The sequence below is a fragment of the Alligator mississippiensis genome, chromosome 12, assembly GCF_030867095.1.
Source record: "Alligator mississippiensis isolate rAllMis1 chromosome 12, rAllMis1, whole genome shotgun sequence".
NCBI lineage: Eukaryota > Metazoa > Chordata > Crocodylia > Alligatoridae > Alligator > Alligator mississippiensis.
In genome coordinates this window covers 22,746,273-22,759,689 of record NC_081835.1, presented here as the reverse complement: position 1 = coordinate 22,759,689, position 13,417 = coordinate 22,746,273, and the positions used below count along the sequence as shown (strand labels likewise).

Genomic DNA, 13,417 nt, shown 5'->3' with positions numbered 1-13,417 from the left:
ATACATATTAGTATTGGGCAGAAGATTAAAAAAAACATAATATATAATTTTACTCTGCCTATTTTTAATGTGACATTCAGACAAGCGCATACCATGTAATATGGGTTTCATTCAATTTAGTATTTCCAAATCAAATAAAATCTTATAATTTCAGTTATATATAAAATCCACTCTCCATATTTTAGAAATTAAAAAAATTACATGACATTCTACAGTTTCATAACATCGAAAGCTAGTTGGTATAATGTAAATTACTGGCACTTAATTAAATCTAAAAAATAAACAAAATGAGTAGTAATTAATTATGATTGAAACAGACAGGAATTTTAGCCTGAAAATATACACTGCCAATATCACTACTGTTCCTAGTCCACTCTAGGAACAAAAGAGAGCTCCCAGATGTCAACTGTTATTAAAAACCAGATGTTAAGATAGATGTCTTGCATTTTGCCGAATTAAGTAAAGAAATCTGACAGTCCAATATAAACTTAGCTATCACTTAACACACACAAAATGTGGGTAAATTCCTTTAAAGTTAACTTTGAATATTTCTGAGTTTTAAGTTTTGTACAACTAGAAGAGAAACTGAAGAAATTATATTATCTAAATATTATTACTGTCTCTAAAATAAGGCCCAAATTCTCTCAAATTCCCATCAGGCCTGTTTTTCCTACCTGAAAAGATATGAGTAACTCCCACTGACTTCTGTAAGAGTTGTTCTTATTCAACCTTTACTGACTTTAATTGAATTACTTTTGAAATCAATGAGAGTTTTGCCAAAGTGCTGAGGAAAAATTGCAGCACTTCACTCTCATTACCTAGCTTGATTCTGCTTCACTAATGGAGATATTATATTAACCTTTGGTGGCATCTTTATAAAACTACAGTAACGGAAAAAGAAGGGTTTGGGAGGGGAGAACATATCATTTTACAAGACCTTTCTAACTACCTACTGCCCATTCTCCTGTCTGACGCATTGTTAATTTGTCATTAGGCTAATATTAATTGTTTCATTAATTGTTTCTGAATGCACACACACTTTGTCTTGTCTCAGATCATAACTGTGGTCCAAACCCTTTCTTAGTTACCTAGATTTAATGTCTATGGTCTTCAAAAGAACCTGTACCAAAGTAACTGAAAACAGAATCTGGCACCTTAGGTACAGAAATGAAAAAGGACAGAAACACAAAATATTATCTCCTTACCTCCATATTATGAAACAGAGTTCCTATATTCTGGTTTACCTAAATTTCCCTATCTGTAGTGACATACACTGGAAACAGAATATTTCCAGCTGGAGAATAATGGAAATCATGCCTTTAGGACACTGGTTGAATTGGATGTATATATAACAATTACTTTCTGATCATGATTTGAACTTTTAGAAGGGTAATGTTGCAAAACTGGAAATACTATAGCGAGCCATAGTACAGTGAAATTGTACAGATTGTTTTTGTTCACAATATATATATATATATATATATATATATATATATATATATATATATATTAAACATTTTTGCTCATTTATATTAGCGGTGATAAGAAAATAAAACCAAAGAATAAACTGTAAAAGAAATACCTGATCCAACATTAAGAAACTAAAAAAAAAAAAAAAATCCTCTTGTGCATTACCCATTCCTTAATGACACTGGTAACATATTTATCATGTATATATATCATGATGATTATCAATCGTGTTTTACTCTTAGTTGAATTCATGGAAATACCATAGATTAAAAAAACCAGAACTATCTGCATATAGTCTTATGTGACTACACTAAATCAGTGGTGCTCAACCTCTGGCCCATGGGCCAAACCTGGCCCACAGAGCTGTGTCATCTAGTCTGTGAGGTTCCCCAAGGGTCTGGAAATTTGGCAGGGTAGGGAGCTGTAGTGGTATTGCCACTGCTCTCCGCCACCAAATTTCCAGACCTGGGGGGATCCTTGCAGGCCAGTTGACATGGCCCTGTGCACTGGATTGTGCTAGTACATGGGGTCACTGTGTGGCCAGATCTGAGATGTGGAGCTAGGCCTGCACACAGAGTTGCTCCATGGCTGGATCCAGTGCATCAGGCTAGGTCAGCACACACAGTTGGTCTACAGCCAGATCTGGTGCACAGGGTTGGGCTGGTGCATGGAGTTGCTCCATGGCTGGATCTAGTGTGAAGGGTGAGGCTGGCACACAATATCATGCCCACAGACCAATACTGTGTACCAGCTCCATACTCAATCTGGCCTGTGGAATCCTACCCATGGACTGGCCCCACCCTTTATTTAGTGGAAATGTTGGTCCTTTTTCACAAGAATATCATGCATTTTCAATTTGTATGTTGGAAAACTCAGACTGACAGCTGATTGTCATCATTCCTTTCAGTGGGTGCATCTACACATTCAAAAATTCCAGCACAGTTCACACCAGAGTTAATGGATCCAAGCACATGTGCCCAGGACTGCAGGAGTTTCACCATGGTGAAGCAGCTTTGAGATGGCAACAGGCTCAGGGGCTCAGCCCCAGGCTCCAAGTTATGCAGTCAGGTGGTCGAATGGCTGGCTGATGCATAAGAGTGTCCAAAAAGCAAAGCTGTGTGCCTAGGTGGCAGGCAGGGGTCTGGCCTCCTGCTGCCTGGGCTGACCAGTAAAGCTGTGTGAAGCTTTAGGTGGTGATTCAATTCAGAGGAGAGTCAGCCTGATTCGGTGGCCAAATCTCCAAATCCAAATTGAATCAGGGCACCAATTAAAAGGTCTGAATCAATTCCAAGTCCTCCGAACTTTCAGAAAAGATTCAGAGAGCTTTGATGATGTGGACAGTCCTTGGTGGCTTCAGCTGGACTCAGAGCTGGTAAGTACTAGGGGTGGAGGAAGCGGGGCTGGGGGAGGGGACCATGGGGGGACCCCTGCCAGCCCCAATCTCCTGCCTGCTCCCCCAGCCCCCCTGACCCTCACCTGATCCCCCAGCCCCACCCCCCATGGCTGCCCCACCCATCCCAGCTGCCAGCCCTTTAAAGAAAACACTTAGTGTTCACCAGGTGCTGTCGGACGGGAGGTGATCCCTACTGCCCCCCACTGCCCCACCCTGCATGGGGGGCTCTGCACAATCCCCCTGACCCCCCCTACTTCCCCAGCCTCCCCACAGCTGCCCCGCCTGCCCCAGCTCTGGCCCTTGAAGGAAAAAAACAAACGAGAAAAGCCCCAGGACTCACTGTTCCTGCAGCAGCCTTGGGGCTTAAGGGGGCTCATGCAGAGCCCAGAACATGGTGTGGGGCAGCAGGGGGCAGCAACGATTGCCCCCCCCCGGCAGGAATGGTGAGTCCAGGGTTTTGTGGGGGGTCCTTAAAGGGCCAGAGCTAGGGTGGGCGGGGCAGCCATAGGGGAGCTGGAATAGTGGGGGGCAGCAAGGATCACTTCCCCCTGTCTGGCAGCACCCAATGAGTAGGAGCTTTTTTTTTTTCAAGTGCTGAGAGCTGGGGCAGGCAGGGCAGCCTTTGCCGGGCTTGGGGGGGAATCACTGAATTGAATCACTGTCCCCCAAATTGGCCGAATCCAAATCCAAAGCGAATACTAGCCGCTTCGCACAGGCCTACTGACCAGGTACAATTTATGCCCAGGTCAGCATTTACACTTATGTTTAGGTGCAATTATTTTCGCTGCTGTAAGACAGTACTGTCAGGACAGCGAAAATTAGTTTGCTACAGTCTAATAGCATCACACGTGTAGACTGTGATGTTTTACACTACAGCAAACTAGTCTACTGAGCAGTTAAGTCCACATGTAGATACATCCAGGGCAACAGTATCCAAAATTTAACAGTATCTAAAATTGCTTGCTATATTTCAGCCAAAAAGGCATCCTTGAATTTTCTAAAAGTTAGGCCCCTGCCACACATTAGACTTAAGATGTAATTAACAAGTTAATCACATCTTAGTGCACTTTTGCTTATGCTCCAGGGGTGGTGATGGGCAATGGGCAGGGGGATGGCGCTTTAATTAGAGCGGCTCCAAGAGCCGCTCTAATTAAAGCACCACTGCGTTTCATATATCAGCGTCCCTGCACTTAAACATGACAGCAGAGACACTTGAACTAAAGCTCATTCAACAAGCTTTAGTTCAAGCATCTCCACCACTATTTTTAAGTGTGGGGATGCTGATACACAAGACACAGGGAGCTGCTGCATAATAACAAAAAACATGTAATAACTTTGTGGCTGGTTCCTATGACATGATTATTTGAGCATCTGCCCAGAGGCATGGCTGTGGCTGGCAGCCCGGTCAGTTAACCTGGGCTTCCAGCTGCCAGGATGCACCAGGTAAAGGAGCTCCCAGCCAAGGGATTTTGCTACTTGCTGGTGCAGGGGGAGCCCAGAGGATTGTGATCTCAGGCTCCCTCTGTACCAGCAATAAATTGTGATAGGATCTGATGCATGATCTCACTATCATGCCTCCTTCCATGCACATGTGGCATGGCAGGAAGCACAACTGTGTGGATTGTGCATCAGATCTCATCATGCCTTTACCTGTATATCTGGCAGAGGCCTTAGATTTTTACCTTTTAACCCAAAAAAGCATTGCAAACAGCTCGTGCCATTTTTATATCACACATCACTTTGCTGGATAAAGATGCAGTGACTGCATAATAGACTGATAGAGAAGCAATCTTATTTCATTTGCTCTGTGCAAATATAATATAATTTCTATACTTGGTGCTTTAAAAAATCCAGGTTTCCTAAAGCAAAGTATTCTTATGGTCTAAACTGAGTGAAGAAAAGTATTTACACATAAAAATATAAGTAACAATTGGAAATAGCCTGAGAAAACTTTATTATATGCTTCAAAACACAATTTTCCACTCACTAAACACAAAAAAAAATCCTGTTTAAGAGGAGAGGTAAAGATGGCAATAGAGAAAATTAGAAACATAGAACAACTGAAAAATTGAGAAACTGATAATGTTGACAACAAATGGACAGCTAGGAAATGTGAACACTTGCTAATAGAAGCTAAAAGTGTTAACGAAAAATCTATAACCAGTAGGATTAAAGACAATGAGAAGAAATTCTTTGGAAAGATATGAAATAACAAAATTTTAAGCTAGAACAGATCTGACACTTGATACCGATACTTGGCAAAATGACCAATCTTCATGAAGAAATGTATTAGTAGTCAATAGACATTTTTATTCTACAGTCAGACAGAAGCACGATAATGTGTTTATTTCTTACAGAGATAATATAACACTTTCTATTGTATCCTAAGAAGGATGTTGAATAGGAATGAGTAAAACTATTTTTAATGTGTAAAACAAAATAAATATTGCCCAAGGTTCTGAAATTAATTAGCCAAGGGCCTCTTTAAATTGTGAATGCTCATATTTAACAAAACGTTGAGAAATGTGCATGTTCCAGAGCACTAGAAAAAACTAATGTTGGTCCAGTGTTTACAGGCGATAAAATGAATGACCTGGACAACTCTACATTGGTTAGCATGAAAATAGCTCAGGGATCATAAAAAGGTTTATACAGTATACAAAAAATAATGAACTAAAATATGGTAGCATAATTAATAATGAATCAATGTGGCTATGGAAAATAGATAGTCTAAAGTTTGTTATCATTTTGTTATTGGAGCATAAGTTTAATTGATAATAAAACTACTGAAATAACATACTGAACTATTACAAAGCTTAGGTTCCACATGACACTAAAAATTATTAACGCCACACTAAATAAATATATTCGATATACAATAGATTAAAAGTAGTTAACAATGATACTGCAAGGAGTAAATGAAAATGGAGATCCAGGACTCTATTCCTGGCGAAATATTATTCAATATCTTTATTAAAGTTATGGAAGAAATATAAGATCATTGTGGATAAAATTTTCAACTGACAGAAATTAGTGAAGTGGTAGAGAATGTTGAGAATAGGTCATATATACATATATAATATATATATAATAGGTTAATGCATTTTAGAAAGCAATCCAAATCATGTATGTATGTCTGTGTGTGTGTGTGTGTGTGTGTGTGTGTGTGTGTGTGTGTGTGTGAAATCTCCTCCGAATCGAATCACCACCTGAAGCTTCGCACAGCCCGTGTGTGTGTGTGTGTGCGTGCGCGCGCGCACACACACACACGGGCTGTGTGAAGCTTCGGGTGGTGATTCGATTCAGAGGAGATCTGACTAGATTCAGTTGTCAAATCTCCAAATCCGAACTGAATCAGGAGACAGATTAAAGGTCCAAATCAATTCAAAACTGTCTAAATCTTTGGAAAAGATTCAGAGTTTTGATGATTTGGGCAGTCCCCAGTGGCTGCAGCTGGGAGCTGCAGCTGACTCTGAGCTGGTAAGTATTAGGGGCGGGGGAGGGGGGGCTAAGGGAGGGGACAATGGGGGGACCCCTGCCAGCCCCCCTGACACCCCTACTCCCCCATGGCTGCCCCGACCACCCCAGCTCAGTATTTCAAAAGAAAGCCCTGGTGCTCACCAGATGCTGCTGGGTGGGGGGGGTGATCCCTGCTGCCCCCCACTGCCACATGCTGCATGGGGGGCTCTGCCATGAGCCCCCCACACCCTCCCATTCCCCCAGCCCCCCCACAGGTGTTCCACCCAGGCCAGCTCTGTCCCTTTAAGAAAAAAAAAAGCCGAGAAAAGCCCCGGGACTCTCCGCTCCTACAGTGGCCTCAGAGCTTCAGGGGCTCATGCAGAGCCCTCCATGTGGCGTGGGGCAGTGGGGGGATTCCCCCCCCCGCTGGCAGGTGGTGAGTCTGAGGTTTTTTCATTTTTTTTTCTTAAATGGCCGGAGTTGGCCCAGGTGGGGCACCTGTGGGGGGCTGGGGGAGCGAGGGAGGGGTCAGGGGGCTCATGCAGAGCCCCCCATGCAGTGTGGGGCAGCGGGAATCACCCCCCACCCGGCAGCACCCTATGAGTCAGGGCTTTTTTTTTAACAAGTGCCGGGAGCTGGGGCAGGCAGGGCAGCCATTGCTGGACTGGGAGAGTGGACGGGGGACGGGCCTGGCCTGGCTGATCACCAAATCGAATCACTGTCCCCCGAATTGGCCGAATCTGAAGCAAATACTAGCTGCTTCTCACAGGCCTAATCCACACACACACACACACACACACACACACACACACACACACACACACGATTTGGATTGCCTTCTAAAATGGATTAATCTGAACAGCACATTTTAATACTGTCAAATAGGAAGTCAGCCAGCCATAAACAATGAATGTCGGGGACACTTCTAAGATGGAGAATTCTATTCTCGAAAGCAGTGGTACTGAAAAAGGTCATGGCTGATAACTAACTGAACATGAGCTCCTAACACTATAGGTAAGCTGGCCAATACACTTTTTTGATGCATAAGCAGAGGAATACCAAATAGAAATATATGACTTCTAGTTACATCATTAGGAGTACTAATGATGGAATGATGTGTCCAGTTCACGTTTTTAAAAAGGAGTTTGAAAACTGGAAAGGTTTCAGAAAAGAGCTGCAAGACTGATTCAAGGTTTGTAAAATACACTTTAAAGTAAGAGAGTAAAGACATTGAATCTATTTTCTTTATCCAAGAAAAGGTTAAGAGAGGACTCTATCACAGTCCACATGTATCCACATGAGGAAAAAATTTCTAATGTCAGACACCTCTGTAATACAGCAGGAAAATGCGTAACAAGATGCAATAGCCGAAGCCAAAACAGGAGAAATTTAGAAGGAAGGCACACTAAGAGTAATCAAGTATTGAAATAGTTTACCTAGAGGTACTATGAATACTCTATGATGTGATGCCTTTAGCTGAGTATTAAATATCTTTCCAAAAGATATGTTGCAACTAAACCAGAAGTTATGGGCTTAATGCAGAAATAGAAGGTCAAACCACATAATCACAACAATTCTTTCTGACCTTAAAATCTGTGACACTGTCAATATCAATAAAATTCTTTTATCTTTTTATTTTTCTCTAATCTATTTTGCTGTGAGAACATCTGTAACAGACCTTGTTCTTTACATTCAAGGTTGCCTGAATATTTTGCCATTCTAGTCTTAACCAGCTAAAGAAAGTTACTACTTTAAACTATTATGAAGCACAGATGAGTCCAAAACTTTGGCTGGCTTTCTAAGATTAAAAATAACATCAATGTCTCAATATATTATTTTAAAATTGTAATTTTGGATGATAACTTTATTTTGCCTTGGATTCCAGTTGATTTACAGAACCATAATCTCATTTTTTAAATAACTGTACATGTTGAATTTAACATAAGCCAAAATGAGCAAACAGTGGATTAAGAAATGCTGAAGCAGTTTTTTCACAATAGGTCATGTTATTTATAAGAGGAATGATTCCCTACTGGTCTTGCACCTACTGTGGTCCTCTTCACTCATGTAAAATGGTACCAAATCAAAATAACAACACTTTGCACAAAAACACTTTGGTTCCTTTGTAGGGGTGACTTGCCAAGGTAAAAGGCATTGAAGAATACAGGTCCACCATATTTGTTAGGTTAAAGGAAAAATATTCTGTCAAAAGCTATGGTATTATACACCTTTGGAGATAAATAACACATTATGGCTAGGGACAAACATTACACATAAACTGGTTTAAGTGATCAGAAGCTGGTTTAAACCTGTAACAGAACATAAGTTCAGTGCACATAAACCAGTTTCAAAATGGCTGAAACTGGTTTAAGATAAACCTGGTTGAATGCTGTATCAGACTTAATGGATTTGGGTCAAAGCAGCCTATGCTCTGTCTTTCCCAGACCCCTTCCTGGTTTAAGTTAAATTAGAGTCCCGCAGCATCCCAGATGCTTTGCAGCCCTGGGTTGGAATGAGCTGGGCTGTCTGCTTCTGAGAACAGGGCTGGCCCTACCCCTCTGCTCCACAGCCAGAGTTCCAGTGGAGATTTCAGGTTCAGCAGGGTCTGCCAGGCTTCTCCCTGCCCCCCGCCCCCCAACTTGCTGCTCGCTGATCAAGCAGGGTTCCCCCCTCCCTTCCCTCTCCCACAGCACAGACCCCAGCCACCTGGACCCTAGGCATGTGCTATTCTGGTTAATGCTGATAGGGGTGTGTGTGTGTGTGTGTGTGTGTGTGTGTGTGTGTGTGTGTCCAATTTCACTGGGACAGGCAGACAGAGGGGCTGTGTGAAGCTTCGGTCCCTGATTCGATTCGGCAGAGATTTGGCCTGATTTGGTGGCCAAATCTCCAAATCCAAATCAAATCAGAGGACTCTTTAATCTCTCTGAATCAAATTGAACCCTCTGAATTGATTTGGAGAGATTCAGAAAGATTCGGCAATTCAGACAGACACAACTTTAAATGTTTTTTCTACATACCTTAAAGTACCAGGCAGCTCATAAATGCTGCGATGCTGGGGTGCATTGAGTGTCCCACAGAAGCATGAGGGGGCTTCCCAGCATGCTCAGCAGCAGACCCGGAAGTGGACCAGAAGCACTTCCAGTCCACTTCCGGGTCAGCCAGAGAGTGAGCAGGGGCCCCCCCTTCACCTCCCCAGCTCAGCGACTGGTGCCTCCTGAATTGGGGGAGGCACCTGGGGTCCCCACGAGGCCAACTGCCAAGCCAGAAGGCTGCGGGGGGGGATCCCCAACGTGCTCCCCAGCGGACCCAGAAGTGGACCAGAAGTACTTCCAGTCCACTTCCAGGTTTGCCACCAACCATGTGGGGGCCCCCATGCACTCCTTTGGGACACTCCATCTGCCCCAGCATTGCAGCATTCACGAGCCGTGCCTGGTACCTCGAGGTATGTAGAAAAAACTTTTAAAGCTATGTCTATGCCCAAATCGCTGATTCTCCAAATCTTCAGATTCAGATTTGTCCAAATCAAATCAGGGACAGTGATCCAAATCAATGAATTGAATCACTGTCCCTGATTTGGGCTGAATCTGAATTAAATAGGGCCTGCTTCGCACACCCTTAGCAGACAGGACTTTTCAGAGCTAATCAACAGGTCAGCTGGTAAAGTTCCTCCCCTTGTTCCTTGGAAAAAGCTGTTTAAGAAGAGCTTAAACTAATGAGAGAGGATTTTGTTTTGTTGATGGGCTGATAAAAGCTGTGTTATCAGCCTCCTGCTGGCTCCCTCGCCTGTCAGGTTTGCTGCAGGAAGTATGAAGAGGCAGGGAGAGGGAGATTGAAGAGCTCAGTATCATCAACAGACGCATGCACTAGCCTCACATGCATCTGCTGTGGCTTCCTCACAGTGCTAGCTGGGGCTGGGATCTGGTAACACTCCTGCCCCTTGAGCAGGGAAAAGCCTGAGACTGCAGGCAGGGTGGGGGTTTATACCTCTTCCTAATAAGACATCCTGCTGGGGCCTGGACATGCCCCGCCTCAGCTCAGCACTATAGACAGGGAGGGAGGGCTGCTCTAGCACCCCCTGGTTTCTAGCCTGAGCCACTGCAGGCATGTGCCTGCATTTCCTCAGTCCAGAGGGAATGTCTGTGCAGTTGCAAACTGATTCAATCTAGGCAAGTTAGACTAACCTGCAAAGATTGAATCAATTCAGGCTCAGGCTTTTTGAAAGTCTATCCCTAGCCTCTCAGTATGATTCAATGGTACTTTGAGATACACTTTGAGATGCACTAAAACTTATTGTGTAGCATCCCATTCTTCATATGCTATGGTGCACGTTGAAAGTTGCAATTCTAAAAATGCCCAAGCACTCATTAATATTACAGAGTTCTAGCAGAAACTGTTAGTGTCTCATGTCAGTGTATACCCTGGAGAACCATTAATCTATGAATCTTTCAAACAATAAATTATAATCAGCAATTTTTATTAATGCATGTGTACATTAACTGCTTTTTAATCCTTGAAATTTCAGTTGATCTATAGGGTTTTGAATACTCAAGAAACTAAGTAAAATTATACAGTCAAATGCTCTAAAACGGGTTCTGAACTGTAGAAATGCAGAAAAGCATCTGAAATGCAAAAAAAATCTTTATTTTTTTCGCTTTTACCAATTAAATATAGCTAAAAGGATGGCAAGCCTGGGTTCATTTTAAGGACCTACACTTGGGTTTATCACAACCTTGTTTGTCTTTAAGTGAATGTCACACTCCTGATTTACACTCCTCATGGCTGCCAAGTTTTGTGCATTGTCATGTGTCATTTGCTTTGCAAATTAAGTAGTTAATGCAACTTATATGCTACCTTTTCAAAAAAAAAAAAAAAAAAAAAGGCTCAGGGAGTCTTACACCAAGAGAAACAGAAACTTAAAAAAGGCAATTAGAATAAATAAAATAACAGCATTAAACAGAAACCCAGTATACAACATCTCAGCCTAGTTATGGTTGCTAAATATGTGCCCAAACAGAAAGGTTTTACAGTACTTCTGGAAGATGTCCAGAGGGATTTGGTAGGCCTCAAAAGGGAGGGAGTTCCAGGCTGAGAAGACCAGAGCTCTGCTGAGAATTACCTCCCACACCTTTTCACCAAGTGGACTTGGTGTACCAATGGTACTTGCAGGAATTTGCTCTTTGCTGACCTTAGGTATCACTATGGGGCGTAGGGGAGAAAGTGGTCCCTTAGGTATGCAGGTCCCAGGCCACTTAGAACTTTATAGATCAAAACTAGCATATTTAATTGTGGCTGGAAAGCTACTGGGAGCCAACACAGATGCTGGAGGACTGGAGTTATATACTCCAAAAAATATCCCCTTTTGCCCTTTTATCAAATTAAATACAGCTAAAAGGATGACAAGGGTTCATTTTAAGGTCCTAAACTTAAATTTGCCACAGTCTTCTTGTTTCTAAGTGAAGTCTATTGTTTGTATAAGAGGGGTTTGGAAAGCATATGTGTATAGGTTTATTTTTTAATTTTACCTCCTCCTTTTAATAGCTCATCCCCACCATCACTGCTGTCTCCTGCATCAGGGATGGGTAACCTTTCCAGCTGTGGGTCAAAACAACCCACCCCAGATCAAAGACAGGTGACTGGGCAATAGGATCCAGCTGCCATTTGTCCCTGTGGCAACATGGGGAGAACACCCAGTGCTGAGGCCCCACATTTGTGAGCTGGATCCAGCCCATGGGCACAGTTTACTGACCCTCTCCTACACCACTAATTTTTGCACCTTCAATTCATGTTAAGTACCAACTTCAATCCTTATTACAATATAGACAGATCAGATGCTTAAATTGTGGTGCTTAGAGAGCCTTAAATAATATATTTTTTTATAATAGTGACACATCTGAAAATAGATGTGCAGTGGTACTTCACATCTACAGCTGAAGATTCATCATCTCTCAATAATAAGACTGGGGCAGTGACTTTTAGATCAACGAAGCTGTAGTAAAGTAGGACATTCAAAAAGAGCTTTAGTCATGATCCAGAGACCTCGCACCCATCCATTACCACATGCATGTTGGAAACCAAGAGACACATTGGTGAAGCTACTCTAGGGTCAACCCCAGCAGTTGCTCTCAAGCAGGCCAGAGACCAAGTTTTTGAGAACAGTGACAGAGAACAACTTCACTGGCATATTTCTGGGTATGGAAAACAGATGGGTGGGGCATGGTTGGGGCCATCCAAGCCTGGGCAATCTGCTATTGTGGTGTAGACATGTCCTGTGACATGAGACTCTGACTGCCCAGTAGACTGATACTACTGTGCAGTAGCGTCATGTGCCAAAACCCATGATGAGATGCTACTGTGTAGTAATATTAGGCTACTCCACTGTAGTGTCACAAAAGAGATGTTCAATGGCATTACTGCAAAGTAACTTGGGTTACTAAGCAATCATTTAGTCCTTGTTTATACAAGTACTAAATGACTGTGCAGTCAGCATCTTGTGTAGATACATCTCGTGTGTCTAAACTGAAAGAGAGACAACAAACTCCTTTGTAAAGCTGCAATACAGCGAAAAAGATTTTTTAGTGTATAACGTACTGTCTTTGCAGAACGTGTTATCTAAAAATAAATCTAAATTACCCTGGAGAATAAAATCTCCTTTTAGAAAAATGCTTTCAGAATATTAAAAACCTGATGGGTTAAGCTGATTTGGCTTCCTTTGTACAACAGACTCTACCTGGCAAGACTCTACACATCTCCCTTTCATGTACCTGCATGCTAAGAATAATTTAACCCAAGTTAAGACATTACATCTAGTGATAACCTAGATAATGTAATTCATCCCATAAACTAACTTTTACAGATTCATAGATTGTAAGGCCAGAAGGGACCTTGAAATATTATCAGATGCAGACCCCTGCCCCAGGCAGGAAAGATAACTGGGGGTCAGGTGAACCCCAGCAAAGTGACTTCTAGTCTTCTCTTGAAGATTTCTAGGGCAGGTGATTGCACCACCTCTGGAGGGTGCTTATTCCACAGTGTGGACACCCTGACTGTGAAGAAGGTTTTCCTAATGTTGAGCCTGAATCAATCTTCCAGGAGGTT

The 13,417-nt window shown here is 42.6% G+C and overlaps 1 protein-coding gene across 5 annotated transcripts in view; it reads right to left on the bottom strand.

Moving 5' to 3' along the window:
- The window catches only part of ERC2 (ELKS/RAB6-interacting/CAST family member 2), a 1,022,300-nt gene that overhangs the window by 201,468 nt on the left and 807,415 nt on the right, over window positions 1–13,417 (bottom strand). The gene's annotated exons all lie outside the window — the stretch shown is intronic.